A 17,644-nucleotide genomic window follows, 5' to 3' on the forward strand; every position below is an offset into this window, starting at 1 on the left:
GTGAAATCATTCGGTGGTTTTTGGAGTTGTACCTTCGCACTGATTTGCCCATTCTTCTGTTTACTATGAGAGCGACCAAATTCCTTCTCCTGAATTCGTGCCCTCAATAAGAGACATAATGGTCGCCGGAAATAAATTCTCTCATTCCGGTCCATTTGGTCTCGCTAATAACCAAGATATCAATGTTCAATCTGCCCATTTCTCGCTTGATGACATCCAGTTTACCTTGCGTCATAGATCTTATATTCCATGTTGCTATGTGATATATCTCCTTGCAACATCGGACTTTCCTGTCACTTCCCGACACATCCACAACTGAGCGTCCTTTTGGCTTTAGCCCAGCAGCTTCATTCGTCCTGGAGCTACTAGGAATCGCGATTTCTTCATCCCCAGTAACATGTGGGACGCCTTCCAAGTTGGGGGGCTCCTCTTCCGGCGCCATATCATTAATGCTATTGTGACTGGTCATAGGGTTTTCTTGGCAGGAAATACTGGAGTGGGTTGCCATTGCCTTCTCCAGTGGATCCCATTTTGTCAGAACTCTCTGCCGTAACCTGTCTATCTTGGGTGGCCCTACAAAGCAGAGCTCACGACTTCATCGAGTTTCGCAAGCCCCTCCCCACGACAAGGCAGTGATCTATGAAGGAACAATAATATTACGAATGAACAATACATCAATCAATGGAAACAGGCAATAGCGAATCATTCCAATCTGCAATAGTTCGGGGAAAAAACGAAAACTTGAATACATCCGTTCATGCAAAATTAGGTGTCGAGTAAACCTATGTCGAGTAGATGGTGTCGAGTAAACCTAGATGCTGAAAGAGACAGATAAGATGAAGAGTCAAAGGCTAAATTTCTTTTAGAACGCTTGAAAAGTAATCGCAGTCGTAAGCTTTTCCTTCTATGTTTTAGAAGTTCAATGTCATTATCCCGCACTATTTCTGAGGGAGAGTCGTATCGTGAGAATTTGGAATAGGTGAATCGTACTGCTTTTCTCTGTACCCTTTCGAGACATTTAATATTTTGTTTATTAAACGAGTCCCAAACTTTGCATGCATATTCAAGTTTAGGTTTAATTAAGGAATAATAGGCAAGCAATTTTACGTTATGTGGAGCACGTTTAAGCTTGTGCAGCAAAAAATATAATTTACACAAGGCCGACGAACAGATATTATCAATGTGTAAATTCTATGATAAATTGCTAGCAGTTGTGACACCCAAGTATTTATAATTCGTTTGTTCCTGCAAAGACGACGAACCTAACGTTTAATTAAAGGATAATGGAGCTTTTTGACGAGAGAAGCGAAGAAATAGTTTTTTTCAGTTTTCAGCCGCATTCCCCTGATTTTGCACCAATAAAATATACCAGCAAGAGAAGCATTTAAATAAAGTTGATCAAATGATGAAGTAGTTTCGCGAAAGAGCACACAGTAGTCCGCAAACAAACCGATATTCACAGTGGAAATAATTGCAGTGGTGATGTCATTTATGCATATTAAAAAAGTAATGGCCCTAGGGCACTTCGTTGAGGGACTCCTGATGTTACCGGGAGACAGCCACATTGTTGCTCATTAATTGCTACGAATTGGCGGCGATTTGTTAAATAGTTCGTTATCCATACGATTAAAATATCTGAAAGCTGAGTATGTCGCAGTTATAGTATCAGTTTGTCATGTGGAACAGTATCGAAGCTTTGCTGAAATCAAGAAACAGAGCACCAATCTGACCATTTTTATCAAGGATTGAGGCGAGTGAATGTATTACGGTCACTAGTTGTGTAACTGTCGTATAGCCTTTTCTGAATCCTTGCTGAAAATGAGAAAGTATCGGGTGTTTATTCAGAAATTCATTGATCTCATTGGCAATAATATGTTCAATTAGCTTACAACATGAGAATGCCAGATTTACCGGACGATAATTTCCTAACAATCAACGGTCGCCTTTCTTGAAACAGGGCACAACTCTGGCTATATTCCAGTCATCCGGTAATTTTCCAGTGACTAATGAAGCACGAAATATAATAACAAGGAACTTTGCGATGGATTCAGCATATCGTTGCAGCGGTGGCAGTTGCAGCGGTGGGAGTTGCAGCGGTGGCGTAGCGGTAGAACATCCGCCTCGCATGCAAGAGGACCGAGGTCCAAACCTCGGTGCCGGGCAATTCTCCACCGGATGAAAAAAAAAAAAAATATCCGCGTGTCGATGGAATTGCATAAACAGGTTTGGGGTGCCACCTGATGCCGGTGAACACCTCCGGCAACGCACTCCCTCACCAGAACAGGAGCTGGCCACCCTGGTGCAGTAATTGGCCGCAACTTCCTAGGATAAGCACCATAAAATCCCGGCCCTCAGTCAGCAGCGGCTGCGGAACAAGTGACCATGGCGGCGGTCAGACCTGTGACGCAGCAGGGGGTGCTAAGGATACCTGGCTCCGCTGGACAGGCCGCCATTGGAAACTGACCCTGGAAACGTTTAACGCTAGAACCCTAGCTAGTGAAGCTAGTTTAGCAGTGCTATTAGAGGAACTAGAGGGTATGAAATGGGATATCATAGGGATTAGTGAGGTTAGGAGACCGATTAAGGCATATACTGTACTGAAGGATGGGCATGTACTGTGTTATCGAGGTTTACCAGAGAGGCGACATCTACGAATAGGTTTCCTTGTCAATAAGTCTATAGCGGGTAATATAGATGAATTCTATAGTATTAATGAGAGAGTGGCAGGCATCGTTTTTAGGCTTAAGAAGCGATATAAACAGAAGGTTGTAAAGGCCTATGCACCTACATGTAGTTATGATGACCATGCAGTTGAAAGCTTCTACGAAGATGTAGAATCGGCAATTAGAAAAGTAAAGACGCAGTATACGGTACAAATGGGCGACTTCAATGCCAAGGTAGGGAAAAAGCAGGCACGAGACCAGGCAGTAGGTGACTATGGCATTGGTTTTAGGAATAGCAGGGGGGAGTACTAGTTGAGTTTGCAGAGCGCAATAACTTAAGAATCGTGAATACCTTCTTCAGCAAACTGAGGAACCGGAAATGGACATGGAAAACTCCTAACGGGGAGACTAAAAATGAATTTGACTTCATAATGTGTTCAACCCCCGCCATTATGCAAGACGTAGAGGTAATCGGGAAAGTGCGATGCAGTGACCACAGGATGGTGAGGTCCCGAATTAGCCTAAATCTGAAGAAGGAACGCAACAAATTAGTAAGAAAGAAACCCATCAATGAATTAGTGGTGTGGGGGAGTGCAGAAGAGTTCAGGATCTCGCTGCAGAATAGATATTCAGCTCTAAACGAGAATGGCGACATTACCCTAGAAGCAGTGAACAATAATTTCAGAGATATCATTACTGAATGTGCGGTAGAAGTAGTCGGTAGGATAGTTAGAGAGGATACCGGTCAGCTGTCTAAGGACACGAAAGATTTGATTAAGAAAAGCCAGAGTATGAAAGCTTCCAATCCAACAGACCAGATTGAATTGGCCGAGATTTCAAAGCTAATCAATAAGCGCAAGGTGGCCGATATAAGGAAGTATAACATGGAGAAAATTGAGCATGCTGTAAAGAACGGGGGAGGCCTTAAAGCGGTAAATAAGAAGTTGGGCATAGGCAAAAACCAGATGTATGCGATAAAGGACAAGGCGAGCAACGTCATCACTAATATGTAAAAGATAGTCAAAGTAGCCGAGGAGTTCTATACAGATCTCTACAGTAGCCAAAGTAGTCAGGACCGTAATGAGATTGGCGGTAGGGGAAAACAGTCAGACTTCCACCAGTGACGAAGGACGAGATCAAGAAAGCACTAGAAACTATGAAAAGGGGGAAATCAGCTGGAGAGGATCAGATAACTACAGATTTGCTGAAGGACGGGGGGAATATCGTGCTAGAAAAACTGGCCACCCTGTATACGCAGTGCCTGCTGTCATCGACGGTACCGGAACCATGGAAGAATGCAAACATTATCCTCATTCACAAGAAAGGGGACTCTAAGGACCTTACTGTCTGTTACGTATAAGGTATTTACTAAGGTAATCGCTAATAGAGTCAGGACAACCTTAGACTGCAATCAAGCAAAGGATCAAGCAGGGTTTCGGAAACGGTACTCTACTATCGATCATATCCATACCATAAATCAGGTGATAGAAAATTCTCGGAATATAACCAGCCCTTATACATAGCATTCATTGATTACGAAAAAGCATTTGACTCTGTTGAAACCTCGGCGGTGATGCAGGCATTGTGAAATCAGGGGGTAGACGAGCCGTACGTGAAAGCGCTGGAAGATATATATAGTGGCTGCACAGCAACCATAGTTCTGCGTAAAGAAAGTAACAAAATTCCCATAAAGAAAGGTGTTAGGCAAGAAGACACAATCTCCCCAGTACTATTCACAGTTTGTTTAGAGGAAGTATTCAGAGACTTGGAATGGGAGCAGTTAGGGATAAGGGTAGATGGAGAATACCTCAGTAACCTGCGATTTGCTGATGACATTGTCTTGCTAAGCAACTCCGGGGAGGATCTGCAAATAATGATTGATGACCTAGACAGGAAAAGTAGAAAAGTAGGCTTGAAAATCAATATGCAGAAGACTAAGGTAATGTTCAACAGCCTCGGAAAGGAACAGCAGTTTACATTAGGTAGCGAAATACTGCAAGTAATAGGCAAATATGTCTACTTAGGACAGGTAGTAACCGCAGATCCGGACCATGAAAAGGAAATAACAAGAAGAATAAGATTGGGATGGAGCGCATTTGGCAAGCACTCGCAGGTTATGACTAGCAGTTTACCGGTATCGCTCAAGAGGAACATATACAATGGTTGCATCTTGCCTGTAATCACCTATGGGCGGAAACGTGGAGGCTAACCAAGAGCGTTCTACTTAAGTTGAGGACAACCCAGAGGGCTATGGAACGAAAAATGGTAGGGGTAACATTAGGAGATCTAAAGCGTGCAGAGTGGGTCAGACAAATAACTCAAGTTACCGATATTTTAGTAGAAATTAAGAAGAAGAAATGGACATGGGCAGGACATGTAGTGCGAAGAGAGGATAACCGATGGTCGCTGAGGATAACAAACTGGATTCCAAGGGAAGGAAAGCGTAGCAGGGGGCGGCAGAAAGTTTGGTGGGCGCATGAGATCAAGAAGTTCGCAGGGGTCAAGTGGATGCAGCTAGCACAAAACTGGGTTAAGTGGAGAAATATGGGAGAGGCTTTCGCCCTGCAGTGGGTATAATCAGGCTGATGTTGATGATGAGCATATCGTTTGAAAAAAAAATGTTTCCATGGTTTTCAGGACCACATGAAAATTTAGTTTTTAAATTTAATAGCGTCGAAACTATGCCAGGCTACGAAATAACACGTTTCATATAGGTGAAACGTTTTTTCATTGGATGAAGAAATGCCAGAATTAGAAAATACACTATGGAAATTACAATTGAAATGACTCGCAATATCCCGGTGATCGGCAATGATTGAACCATCAATGCAAATCTGGGATACTGGTTTTTTTTTTCGCTCATATGATATCAGAACTTTTCGGGCTGTTCAACAATAAAGTAAGGTAATACTGTACTGAAGTAGCGTTCTCTCGAGGTCTGTACTGCACGCGCAAGTTTTTACTTATTTTCTTTAACATGATTGAGTAGTAGAAATTTTTTCTTTAACCTTTTTTATCTTCCAGGTCATGTGAATAATGTTACGTGTCATCTACGGATTTTGCGAATTACTTTTTGCGAATTAACTTTTTGTCTGATAAGGCACAAAGTTATCAATACAGAGCTGACAAATGTCTTTAAAACGGCGCAAAAGTGTTGTCACGTCACTGTCGTTAAAGTCTGTGAGGCAGGTTTCCATATGCTCTATTATGACTGCATCATTAGCGCGTGAATAGTCCTTGAAGGATCGCTTTACAGGTTTTTCATATGAGGCGGAAATGACTATGGGTACACCGATACTGATAATTCTGCAGGCTTTTCACGACGAGCCGACTGCAGGACATCTCTGCATGGCACGCAAGTTGCGTCAAGTCCAAGAGAAGTATTATTAGTCGTGGTTATCGGCCAGCGCTGCACGTGCACCACGTCAAAACATACTGGTAGTGTCGGCACCGCAAGACGCATCCGATCAGACCTGCTGGGCTACTAAACCCGATACCACCCCCACCAAACCGTTCCATCAAATTAGAATGGACCTCTTCGGCCCCTTCCCGATTTCATCAACGGGTGACAAGTGGGTCATCGTGGCCATCGATTACCTTACTCGTTACGCCGAAGCAAACGCTCTGCTCAATGATACCACAGAAGAAATAGCCAAGTTTTGTGTCTAGCGCATTTTTCTGCTACATGCTGGAATAGGCAATTTTTTGCCCAGCGCCTTTTTCTACAGCATGGCACCATAGAAGTGCTCATCATGGACAAGGGAACAGTATTTACTGTAGAGATGACTCAAGCCATTCGGAGCTACAGCCAGACAAGGCACCGGAGGAAGAATGCCTACCATGCGCAGACAAGCGGACTTAGCGTTTGAATAAAACTGTCGCAGAGGTGCTCGCCATAAACGTCGACCCCTAACATAAGACCTGGGACACCATCCTGCCATACGTTATCTTTGCGTATAACACAGCCGTCCACGAGACAACCAGAGCGACCCCGTTCAAGCTTGTGTACGGCAGGGAGCCCATGACAACGCTCTGCGCTAGCTGCGGCACGTGCAGACGAAGACAACCTCGACGTCGCGGCCTGCCTGTAGCGTGCAGAAGAATAGCACGATCTGCCAGGCTAGTTGAGTGCAATCCATCTGCATCAGCAGCGCGCACAAAATTATGAAAAACGCAAATGAGATACTATTGAGCCCTGAAAGGTCAACTTTGTTTCCAGAAACTGAAACACCCCTTATATACTCATGCCGGGAAAAAGCCACCAGGAGAATATTCATTGTGCCGTGACAGTCAGGACTGTCATTCACACCAACACTTACGTTACATCAATTCCCCATCAACCACGAGGTTAAATCACTCTCCAAGATATATTGAAATATGCACTGAATGCAGTTATTACAGTGCTGTTTATTGTTGCCAATCCTGTTTTGTCTTCTATTATTTCGCCTTCTTCCTTTGGCGCTTTATATGTCTAATCATATGGAACCCTTCTTTATTACTAATTAATAAGTAGATAGATGGATTTGTTGCAATGAAAGGCAGAAATGTTGGCCGGAATGATTAAAATTTGGCCTGCTACTCTGCACTGGGGAAGGGGAGGAGAAAGAAGATCATGATGGGTGACGATGTAGAAAAAGCCATATGAAATATATTGTTACGACGTGGGTTTGACGTCGGAGCGCTGCACAGGTATAAGAGGCAGAGAACTCAGCTGGTGAACGGCTGCGAGTCTGGGCACGGGCACGAGAGTCTCCTCGTCTTTCTCAACTTCCTTTTTCCTTTCTTCATCTACGTGTTGTCCTCGTCTTCAGGATTGCTACATTTCCCCCCGGGACAGCCGAAGCCCTCCTGTGCGAGGGAGTTAGTCGTTCCCACGGGATTGGCACGGCTTCATCCGGGCGACATGAGTGAGTTCCGTTGTAGCTGAGCGACGGCCACTTGCGGTAATGCGTGCGATTTCGTAATTCAGGTAATGCACCAACATTTTCTGGGCTAAACCACGTTTTCGTAGAGGTCGCCAAAGCCACACTAAGTCTCCAGGTGCGTAAGACACATGGCGATGCCGTCTGTCGTAGCGAGCTTTGGAACGCTCTTGCGAAGCCAGAATCTGCAAACGGGCGAGATGGCGAGCTTCTTCGGCCCGACAAAAATTTCGGCGATACAAGGTTCGTCATGGACGGAATAGGGAAGAATGGTGTCGAGGGAATACCGAGGACCACGGGCATACAACAGAAAAAACGAGCTGTAGCCGGTCGTCTCATGCATTGCAGTGTTGAAGGCAAACGTTATAAACGGCAGTATTCTATCCCTGTTCTTGTGGTGCGATGCAATGTACATAGAGAGCATGTTCACGAGTCAGCGGTTGGTGCGCTCCGTCAAACCATTGGTTTGAGGGTGGTATGGTGTGGAGTGTCGAAAATGTGACGAGCATAAACGGAGAAGCTCTTCCACGAACCTGCAGTAAACTAGCGACCTCGATCACTGATTATCACTCGCGGAGGTCCATGGCGCAGGATGACGGAACGGAGCAAGAACACGGAACGTGGTGAGCGGTCGCTGAAGGAAGAGCGGCTGTTTCGCAGTAACGGGTAACATAGTCGGCACAAACCATGATCTAGCGATTTCCATCGGAAGATTTCGGGAAGCACATGGTGCCCTATCGCAAGTGCACCATGTGGTGGAGTCACAGGATGCAGCAGGCCCTGTGGCGTGGATGTAGGACGTTTGTGCCGCTGGCATTCAGTGCAGCTCGCCACATCTCGCTCAGTCGTCTGGCGCATCTTCGGCCAATAAAACTAGTCGCGGGCACGGTGGAGGGTTTGTATAGAGCCCAGGTGACCGGAAGTGGGGTCTTCGTGCATTGCACGCAGGATGCACGAGCGGTAACTCTCGGGAACCACAAGTAGAATTTTGTGCCGGTGCTGGAATAAGTCTTTTTGTACAGAAGGCCATCACGGAGACAGAATGGGCTGGGAGCTGTGGAATCACGCGCAGCCGCAAGCAGTGGCTCGAGGCTTATGTCGGTCTCTTGCGCAGTCCGCAGAGCCGAGGCGTCAGGAAACTCGGGAACAACGGAGGAGATGTAGTGATCGAAGTCAGCAGAGTCACATTCGGTCGTGTGAATGGGGAGACGTGATAGGCAGTCTGCGTCGGCATGTTTGCGACCACTCTTGGACGAGACAGTGAAGTCGTATGTCTGCAGCGTGCCAGACGACCCGATGGATCACGAAGGTTGACGAGCCAACACAGGGCATGATGGTCCGTCACTACTGTGAAATGGAATAGGTAGCACCGAAACCGCTGAACAGCGAAAACTGCAGCGAGGCACTCTTGCTCAGTAATAGTGTAGTTACGCTCAGGTTTGCTGAGTGAACGGCTTGCATACGCAACTACATGCTCTCCGGTTACCCACCGTTGCACAAGCACAGCACCAACACCAATCCCACTTGTATCAGTGCGCACTTCCGTCGGAGCGGAGGGGTTGAAGTGCCGTAGTATGGGATGTGGCGTGAGCAGCAACTTTAGCTGGTGGAAAGACGCGTCACAATCTGAGGTCCAGTCGAAAGGTACGCCCTTTTGTAGAAGGGACGTCAGAGGGTAAGCGACGCCGGCAAACTTTGGGATGAATCGTCGAAAGTAGGAGCACATCCCCAGAAACCTGTGGAGCTTCTTTTGGTTCTGGGGTCTTTCAAATGCTGCAACTGCTGCAGTCTTCTGTGGATCTGGCCGAACTCCATCGCGGTCGACGAGATGTCCGAGTACCAGCGCTTGACTCTCACCAAAACTGCACTTTTTCGAATTCAGGACAAGGCCAGCCTTCTGCAGGCAATCTAAAACAATAGCGAGTCGCTTGTTATGTTCACTAAAAGTCCGGCCAAAAATAACAACGTCGTCTGAATACCAAATGCAGGTTTCCCACTTGAGGCCATGCAGTACTGTGTCCATAAATCTCTCAAAAGTGGCCGGCGCATTACATAGGCCGAAGGGCATCACAATGAATTCAAATAGGCCATCTGGAGTAAGAAATGCAGTTTTTTCGTTGTCAGCGGGGTCCATCGGAGTCTGCCAATACCCCGATCGCAAACCAACCGAAGAGAAATAAGATGCAGAGAAAAGGCAATTTTAGGCATCGTCGATGCGCGGGAGAGGATACACATCCTTCTTAAGAATGGAGTTGAGGCGACGGTAGTCGATGCAGAACCTCCATGTTCCGTCCTTTTTTTGTCAATATCACGGGAGAAACCCAAGGACTGGAGGACTCCTAAATTACGCCCCTGCTTAACATGTCTTTAACTTGCTTGGTGATCACCTTGCGCTCTGACGGCGACACGCGGTACGGCTTTTGACGGATCGGAAGGGCAGATCCCGTGTTAATCTTGTGGCGTGCGCGCGACAGGAGAAAACGTCGAGAGCAGTCGGATTGCGCGAAATCAAAGACGGACATGTGCTGGGAGAATAGGTTCTTCAACATGTGTCGTTGTCACGAAATCGGCGCCCATTTTCATCAAGCCGGTACGGCGCGAGGCCCGCACGGCGTCGCGTGGAAGGCATGGAGAGCAAAGCCCCCTTCCCCGCGCGGGAGAGCGCGTAGCTTTGTACGCGTTGTTGTCACCCTCTTTCCCCTTGCCCGGGGAAGACAGTGGTTCATCGGCCTGGAATGCGCCAGAAAAATCGAGCATCTTCTATGGGACCTAGCCAATGATGACGCGCGGCTCGACGGGAGGAGAAGAGGGAGCTATAACCAGCGAAGTTATGTGCGTGTGCGCGCTAGCTTTGGCGCGTGTTAACAAACAGACGCGGCGCGCCCTATTTAAAGCGACCGCGCCGCTTGTTGAGTCAGTCAGTCAGTTCGTCAAGTGTTTTGCGACGTGCTCGCCTGTGTTTCGACTGGACTCCCGGGGATCACCCGCTGCTGGCAAGCCCACGGACTTTCAAGGGAGCGGCGCTCGTTTCGTATGGCGGCCACATCGTGACTCTTGAGGCGTCGGACTGCAACAGTGCCCGGTGAACAATTTGGTGTTTGTTTATGTCTCTCTCGTGTTTGATCTGTTGTAAAGCCTGTGTTATTGAATCATTCTGTAGTCGCATGCTTAGCGTTTGTATTCTGTGAATCTCTCGTCTGTGTATTTCAAGTGATCTTGTGTATTCCTCTGTATCGTCTCTTGCTGTACATAAATTGTGTTTTGTTTGTTACTTCTGACTCCGACCCTTACTCTGACTTGAACCGGCGACCGCTGGGCACCAAACGACCACCCCCTTCTGTCACTACAAGGTAGTTGAATTCCGACTGAGCTTGCCACGCAAGTCGAGGGCATCTCCTTTGCGACCGGAACAGCTACCCCCACTCACTCTAAGGGTGTCTGGGAGTGTGCGCACCGTTAAGGGCGCATCGTTAATAATACCCCCCATAATTATTAACGGGTGACAGTCGTTGTTAGGTGTTCAACGATGCGCTGATCATCGCAAGAAGCTTCTTGTCAGCAGGTGAGTTAGTGGCAGCTTTATCAAAGGAAGAGGTAAGATGAGTCGCATAATTCGGTACAGCTCCGCTACATGAAGCTAGTTTAGAGCCCGCTGGAAAAACAACCGGTTCCGGCGAGCAATATATAATTCACAGTCCGGTACGGCCCTCTTTCACGCAAACCAAACAATGCGGCACTAATACATTTTTGTTCACGCACTGTAAATTAAAAGGCGCCACAGCAACCTCAAAAGCGTCATTAATAGGACGGGAGCAGGACACCTGAACGCACACTGCAGAATGTGGCGGTATGACGATTTTATCGCATACACACAAAACTTCTTCATAATTTGACGTCTCTTCCAAAAGGTCACGAGGATGAAAACCACTAACACTTAGCTCTCCAGTTCGACAATCAACTGTAGCGCCGCACTTATGCAGGAAGTCAATTCCCAAGATTACATCGTGAGTTGATCGGGGCAGTACTGCACATTCCGCGGGAAATACTGTACCCCCAACGAAACTTTAACTCTGCATACCCCAGCCGGACACAATAATTCTCCACTTACTCCATAAAATTAGCATTTTCGTCCCAAACAGACATAACTTTGTTCTTCAAAAGGTTCTTAAAATCTAAACTCATTACCGAGAGAGTAGCACCAGTGTCTACCAACGCCATCGTAGATAAACCATCAACAAGCACATTAACCTTGTTCTTTAACATGCACACAGACGGAGGAATATAAGGTAGCAGCGCACATTGTCCAGCGACCTCACCTCCATTGGCCGCGCTGGCTAGTGTTCCTGCGTTGGTGGTGGAGATCGGTGCCGTGGTGAAGGGGAACGGCGCACACGAAATGACGGAGGCGGCTGACACTACGGTCAGACGATGGAGATTGGCAGCGGAGTCCTTCGTTTTTTTGAAAACGGCCCCTTCGGGATGGATGTCCGGGCCGATAGCCGTCGATCTAGGGCTGGACGGTTCGTCGGTTCGATGTCGTCGTAGGATTCCTGAACTGTGCGCGTCGATTGCAGTAGCGGGAAATGTGACCCGCGACACCACACCGGTAGAACACGGACATAGGGCGATCAAACAGCTGCGCTTGAGTGGACTCTTGCGAGGCAGGACGCGACAGATATTGAAATGTAGGTTCTGGGCCGAAGTAGCTTTCCCGCGGTAGGCTAAGTGTATGGATTGAGTAGGACCGAGTGTCTCTGCGCTGATGAGAGAATTGCCGGTAAATCTGGTTGGGCCTTGGTCGCGGGGTGTCCAGGTCTTTTCGGAAGGCGAAGTCGGTGTCATTGGCTGGTGTATAGCTAGACGTTGGTGGGCACGTACGTGCATAGGCTGGCAAAGCGTATGCTTCATCCGCGAAGCCAAAGGGCGGCCGGGCAAGCAGCTCACGTCGGGAAATTTTACCCTTTAAGATTTCACGAATGGCGCACAAGGGACTTGAGGATGGAGATTCTTCGGCGCTAGCCATGGTAGTGACATTTGCCAGTCGCCCAAACTTCGGTGTAATGCGGCGTGTCTTGAGGACCTCGAATGACCGGCAGTGTCGAATAACGTCGGTGACTGAACTCAAGTTATCGTTGGCAATGAGGAAGTGGTAGACGTCTTCAGCAATGCCCTTGAGCAGATAGCATACCTTGTCTTCCTTGGTCATCCGACTCTCGACGGTCTTGGATAATTTAAGCACTGCCTCGATGTACGTTGTGCAAGTCTCGCCTGCTGTCTCGGCTCTCTGAGAAAGTGTCTGCTCAGCCTGCCTCCTCTTTGCAGTCAGATCGCCAAAACATTCTTTGATAGCTTCCACAAAGCCCTCCCAAGTGGTCAGAGATTCTTCGTGGTTCTCGTACCTCATCAAGGTGGTCTGCGTTAAGAAGAATACCACATTCGCTAGTTTCGCCACCGAATCCCAGCGCTTGAAGCGGCTCACACGTTCAAAGTGAGTGAGCCAATCACCAACAACTTCCCCTGCTTGACCGGCAATAGAACGAGGCTCTCGAAGCGGTAGCGTCGCATTTGAGGCAGTGGGTGGTACATCACTAGATGGGGACAGAATGCTTCGCGATGTTCGAGACTGCTCAGTTGTCTGCTGCATTCTCAGAGGAATGAGAGGAAGACAGCGAGGCGACGGCTCTGGCGAGGCTCCAGCGATTGAGGATGCGTCATGAAGGTATTCGTACCCAGCGCCTGCCACCAAGTTGTTACGACGGGGGTTTGACGTTCGGAGCGCTGCACAGGTATAGGAGGCGGAGAACTCAGCTGGTGAACGGCTGCGAGTCTGTGCACGGGCACAAGAGTCTCCTAGTCTTTCTCAACTTCCTTTTTATTTTCTTCATCTACGTGTTTTCCTCGTCTTCAGGATTGCTACAATATATACAGGCACGGCAGCTAGCTTTACAAGTGCGAATCAAGTCTGATGGCGCACACATAACGGCACTGTCTGAGCACCCTTCTCCTTGTCCTGCCAAGCACCCAGCAGCAATTCCACCGACCGAGACCTCTTGGCCAATTGCTTCAAGGAAGCGGCTCGCACATTTATAGAGTCCACAGTCCAGGGATGCCACTAGTAGAGCATTCCGGGGAGTCGACCGGTCCAATTAAATGTAAATACCTGCGCGTGAAAGCCACGTTTAAACGAAGTTTATGTAGCAAGCATGCACGATGAAGCGGAATATGACGCTGAACATAAAATTTCAAATGTTCGATCTTGCCTTTTTAGACGGATGTGTCGGGCGTCTGGCTGGGCCCAGTAAGCTGCCGTAGCATTCTTTATACAGTTCGCAAGAAGACATGTTGTATCCGCTTTTGAAAATAGCATAGCTGTTTGGAAGCCTTTGCGGAGTGCACTTTTCGCTTCAACATCGGCGTGTTCATTTCCATGTAGCCCGCTGTGGGCAGGGATTCATTGAAACATTATCCTGCGGCCTTGCAATGTGGCAGGTGTGAGGAGCTCCATAATGTTTAGTGCCAGGCACTAGTAGGCAGTGTGGCGTAAGAAATTTTCTACAGTTTGCAATGCAGTTTTTGAGTCCGTGAATATACATCCTTTTTGAGGTGGTTGCCCACATATGTGGCGGTATAGATTCCCGAATGGCTACAAGTTCAGCAGCGGTTGATGGAGAAGTATGTCCCAAAAGGAAATGCAGTCGTTTTCTGATTTGTTATGACCACAGCTGAAGCGGATGCCTGTGCTAACGCAATCTATCGGTGTATACGTGAATATACTTGGGATATTCTGACGAGATGTCCGCCAAAGTAATTCGTTTGAGACCACTAAGTAGCAGCATTGATTTCGTTTGTAGCACGGGAACAACAAGGTGCCCCAAATATTTTTCCATCACCCATGGTGGTCGGGCGGAAAGATTTAAGAGAGCGTATCTTCTTGGTACTTCCGAATGATGGCAGCAGAGTGGACTTGTAAAACTGCAGTGCTCGTAAATATATACAAAGTGGTTCGTGTGACAAGAATATGAATAATGGGCGAGCATGTGCCCATTACATTGTGCCTTTGTTAGAGGTGCATCTGGGTAGTCCAAGGCATATTTTTAGGGACTACGCTAGCGCGCTCTTTAAAACCCGCAAGCAGAAAATGGTCATATTAGAGAGTACTGAGATGCTGTACCGGATGTAGCTAACAGCCTTGTAAAGCCGTAGTAATGAGCGCTCAGATGGACCCCATTTGATGACAGCTATGAAACATAATACATGGCAAAAATTGATTAGCCTTTTCTTCCCCGTATTAATATGTTTCGACCAAAATAGTCTGTGGTCAATAATTACTCCAAAGAATCTATGCCTGGAGACATAAGGTATTCCAACACCAGGAAGAGTACTCGGGTAACAGCTCACACATTTTCCTGTAAATGCGGTCACAGCATACTTTTCTGTCGGTAACAGCAAGCCTGGACGCCGTAAGTACATCGATGTCGCGCACTGCTGAAAGATAGCATCAAGAAGGCGAAAGCTCATTATCAAAATGTCTCTCTAAAAAATTTTCTGTGTTCGTCCCCAGGAAAGTTTTGGCGCCACATTGCACCAAAAAGGAAATCCTTGCAAAGCATGTGCTCGAACAATGTCGTCACTACTGACAAATGCGACATTGCAAAAGCCCTAAACAATTATGTTTAGGGCAGGTGTGATACACGTGATGACGACTTAGGACCCGATTTCAACCTCTATGATGAAGTCCCGGCTGTTGGTGATGTACACGCTAAAGATGAAGGTGTCCTTTTGATGTTACTCAACTTAGGCGCTAAGAAATCGTCTGGTGTAGGTGGAATACTGGACTGTTTTCTGATAAGGTATGCCGAATGGTGCGCAAAATACCTGACAGGAAGTATGCCAAAATCACCCCTATTCCAAAAACTTCCGCCAATCGCAACTCACAGTCGCAACCCCGACGCACTTGTCCGAAAACCCTGGAGCATATCATTTCCAAACACATCTCAGTTTTTCTTAACAATTACAAAATACTTGAAAAGCATCAGAACGGTTTTTGTAAAGGTCTTTCCACTGTAACTCAGCTACTTGCAACAATTCACAACTTCGCTGCAGCCTTAGATAATCATAATCAGATTGAAATTATTTTTTTAGACTTCGAAAAGGCTGTCGATCGCGTATCTCATTGTACACTACTATTGAATCAAACATTTTAAGCTAAAAATTATACCTTCCTTGCATGGATAGAAGCTTATCTGTCCTATCGTCATTAGAATGTTAAGGTTGGAAATGTATCCTCTATTCTTATTTTAATTGAGTCATGAATCTCTCAGGGATTGGTACTTGGACCACTCTGCTTTTTGATTTTCATTAATGACATTGGTGGTGAAATCCCTGTACAAATCAAACTTTTCACACATGATTCTGTGAGTTACCATGAAGTCTAGTTTTGTAGATCAGGTAAATTTAAACAATCTTTGGCCAAAATACAAGAATGGCACACTACATGGCAAATGGCTATAAATCACAAAAAAAACAGTCGCAATGACAGTCACTCGCAAAAAAAAAAATTTGCACTTTACATATTGTCTTGAAACCAACGACTTAGCTGCAGTGTCAAGTTATAAATATCTTGGATTAATAAATACAAGCGACCTCAAAAGAACGAACACGTAGGATACGTTAAAAAAAGGCAATGAAAGGGGTCTGTTATCTACGAAGAACACAGGCAAAATCAACACTTGACATATAACTTTTGCCTTACAAACGTACATCAGACCGATACTGGAATACGCTGCCGCTGTTTGGGACACGTACATATAAACTAACATCATTAAGCTGGAAAGAGTACAACATAAATCAGTAAGATTCATTTACAACGCATATAACTGGCGCACATCACCGACTCAATTCTTACTAGATGCCAACTTGGAACGCCTGACCTCAAGGCGCTACTGGGAAAGAATGATTCTTTTCTACTTCCTTTATCATGACCAATTGGGAATTGATGAAACGCTTTACATTGAAACCGCTAACCAACGCACAACACGTTCCTTCCAAGCTGTAGCGCACACAAGACGAGGGACTAAGAACGAGAGGACACACGCAGCGCCAACTTCCAACAACTTTATTTGGAAAAAGGGCACCTCTATATATGCACAGTACATCGTCGTGATATCACAAGTCATGTATGCAATCAGCAGGAACGAAGCTAATCTTTTTAATTTTTTGAAAGATTAACGGAGGGGGTACTCACGCATGACCTTTATAATCTGGCTATATTTTCCGCTTCAATTACTTCTCGGGTGCGCCTATCCTTACTTTTCCCGACAACAAAACACTTGTCAAGGAGCGGCATACAATCTTTTGCAGGTGTTACAATGTGCTTACTAGTTGTCCATCTCTACCATCTTTATTTTTAACATTGCGATTATGCTCACGAAGGCGATCATTCAGGCAGCGACCAGTTTGGCCTACATACTGTTGTCCGCGCGAGAGTGGAGTCTGTTAAACGACTCCTTCTTTGCAACCTACAAAAAGCACTTGATGTTTCTTTTTACATGCAACTGGCAGATTTTGTTTTCGACTGTTCAATTTGCATTGCCTGTCTAACTTCTTTGGGCTGAAAAAAGAACTCAGAACCTCTACCCGTTTTGCTATTCGTTTCAAATTATGAGACACAGTACGCATGTGAGAGATCACGGCCACTTTTATCTCTTATTCAAACGGCACTCGAGTACATTCTTTGCCTTGAGTATTCAATGAACAGGATAGCCTGCAAGCGACAACCTATTGCACTGTTGCTGGAAACTTTTGGACATCAAATATGGGCACGATTTCTGAAGGGCATTGTGAAGACAAAGATTCGCAATCGCTCTTTTGACCAGTTTGGAGTGGGGTGAATTGAAGGGTAACAGTGGCATATTATTGCGTGGTTCTTAGGTCCAACAGGTATCACCGGGATGAAAAATGAAACTAGTGTCCAGAAAGCTGAGCGTGTTGTTGGTAGTTCAAATGTTAAAACCAGCGGATTAAAGCTTTGTCTCAGCAATCGAAGTATATTAAAACTCT

At 46.3% G+C, this 17,644-nt stretch overlaps 1 long non-coding RNA gene across 1 annotated transcript in view; it reads right to left on the reverse strand.

Annotated features, from left to right (window-relative positions):
- The window catches only part of LOC146175139 (uncharacterized), a 119,525-nt gene that overhangs the window by 3,298 nt on the left and 98,583 nt on the right, over positions 1 to 17,644 (reverse strand). The gene's annotated exons all lie outside the window — the stretch shown is intronic.

Source organism: Amblyomma maculatum, chromosome 11 (assembly GCF_055883805.1).
Source record: "Amblyomma maculatum isolate TAMU_Amacu chromosome 11, ASM5588380v1, whole genome shotgun sequence".
NCBI classification, from domain to species: Eukaryota; Metazoa; Arthropoda; class Arachnida; order Ixodida; family Ixodidae; genus Amblyomma; species Amblyomma maculatum.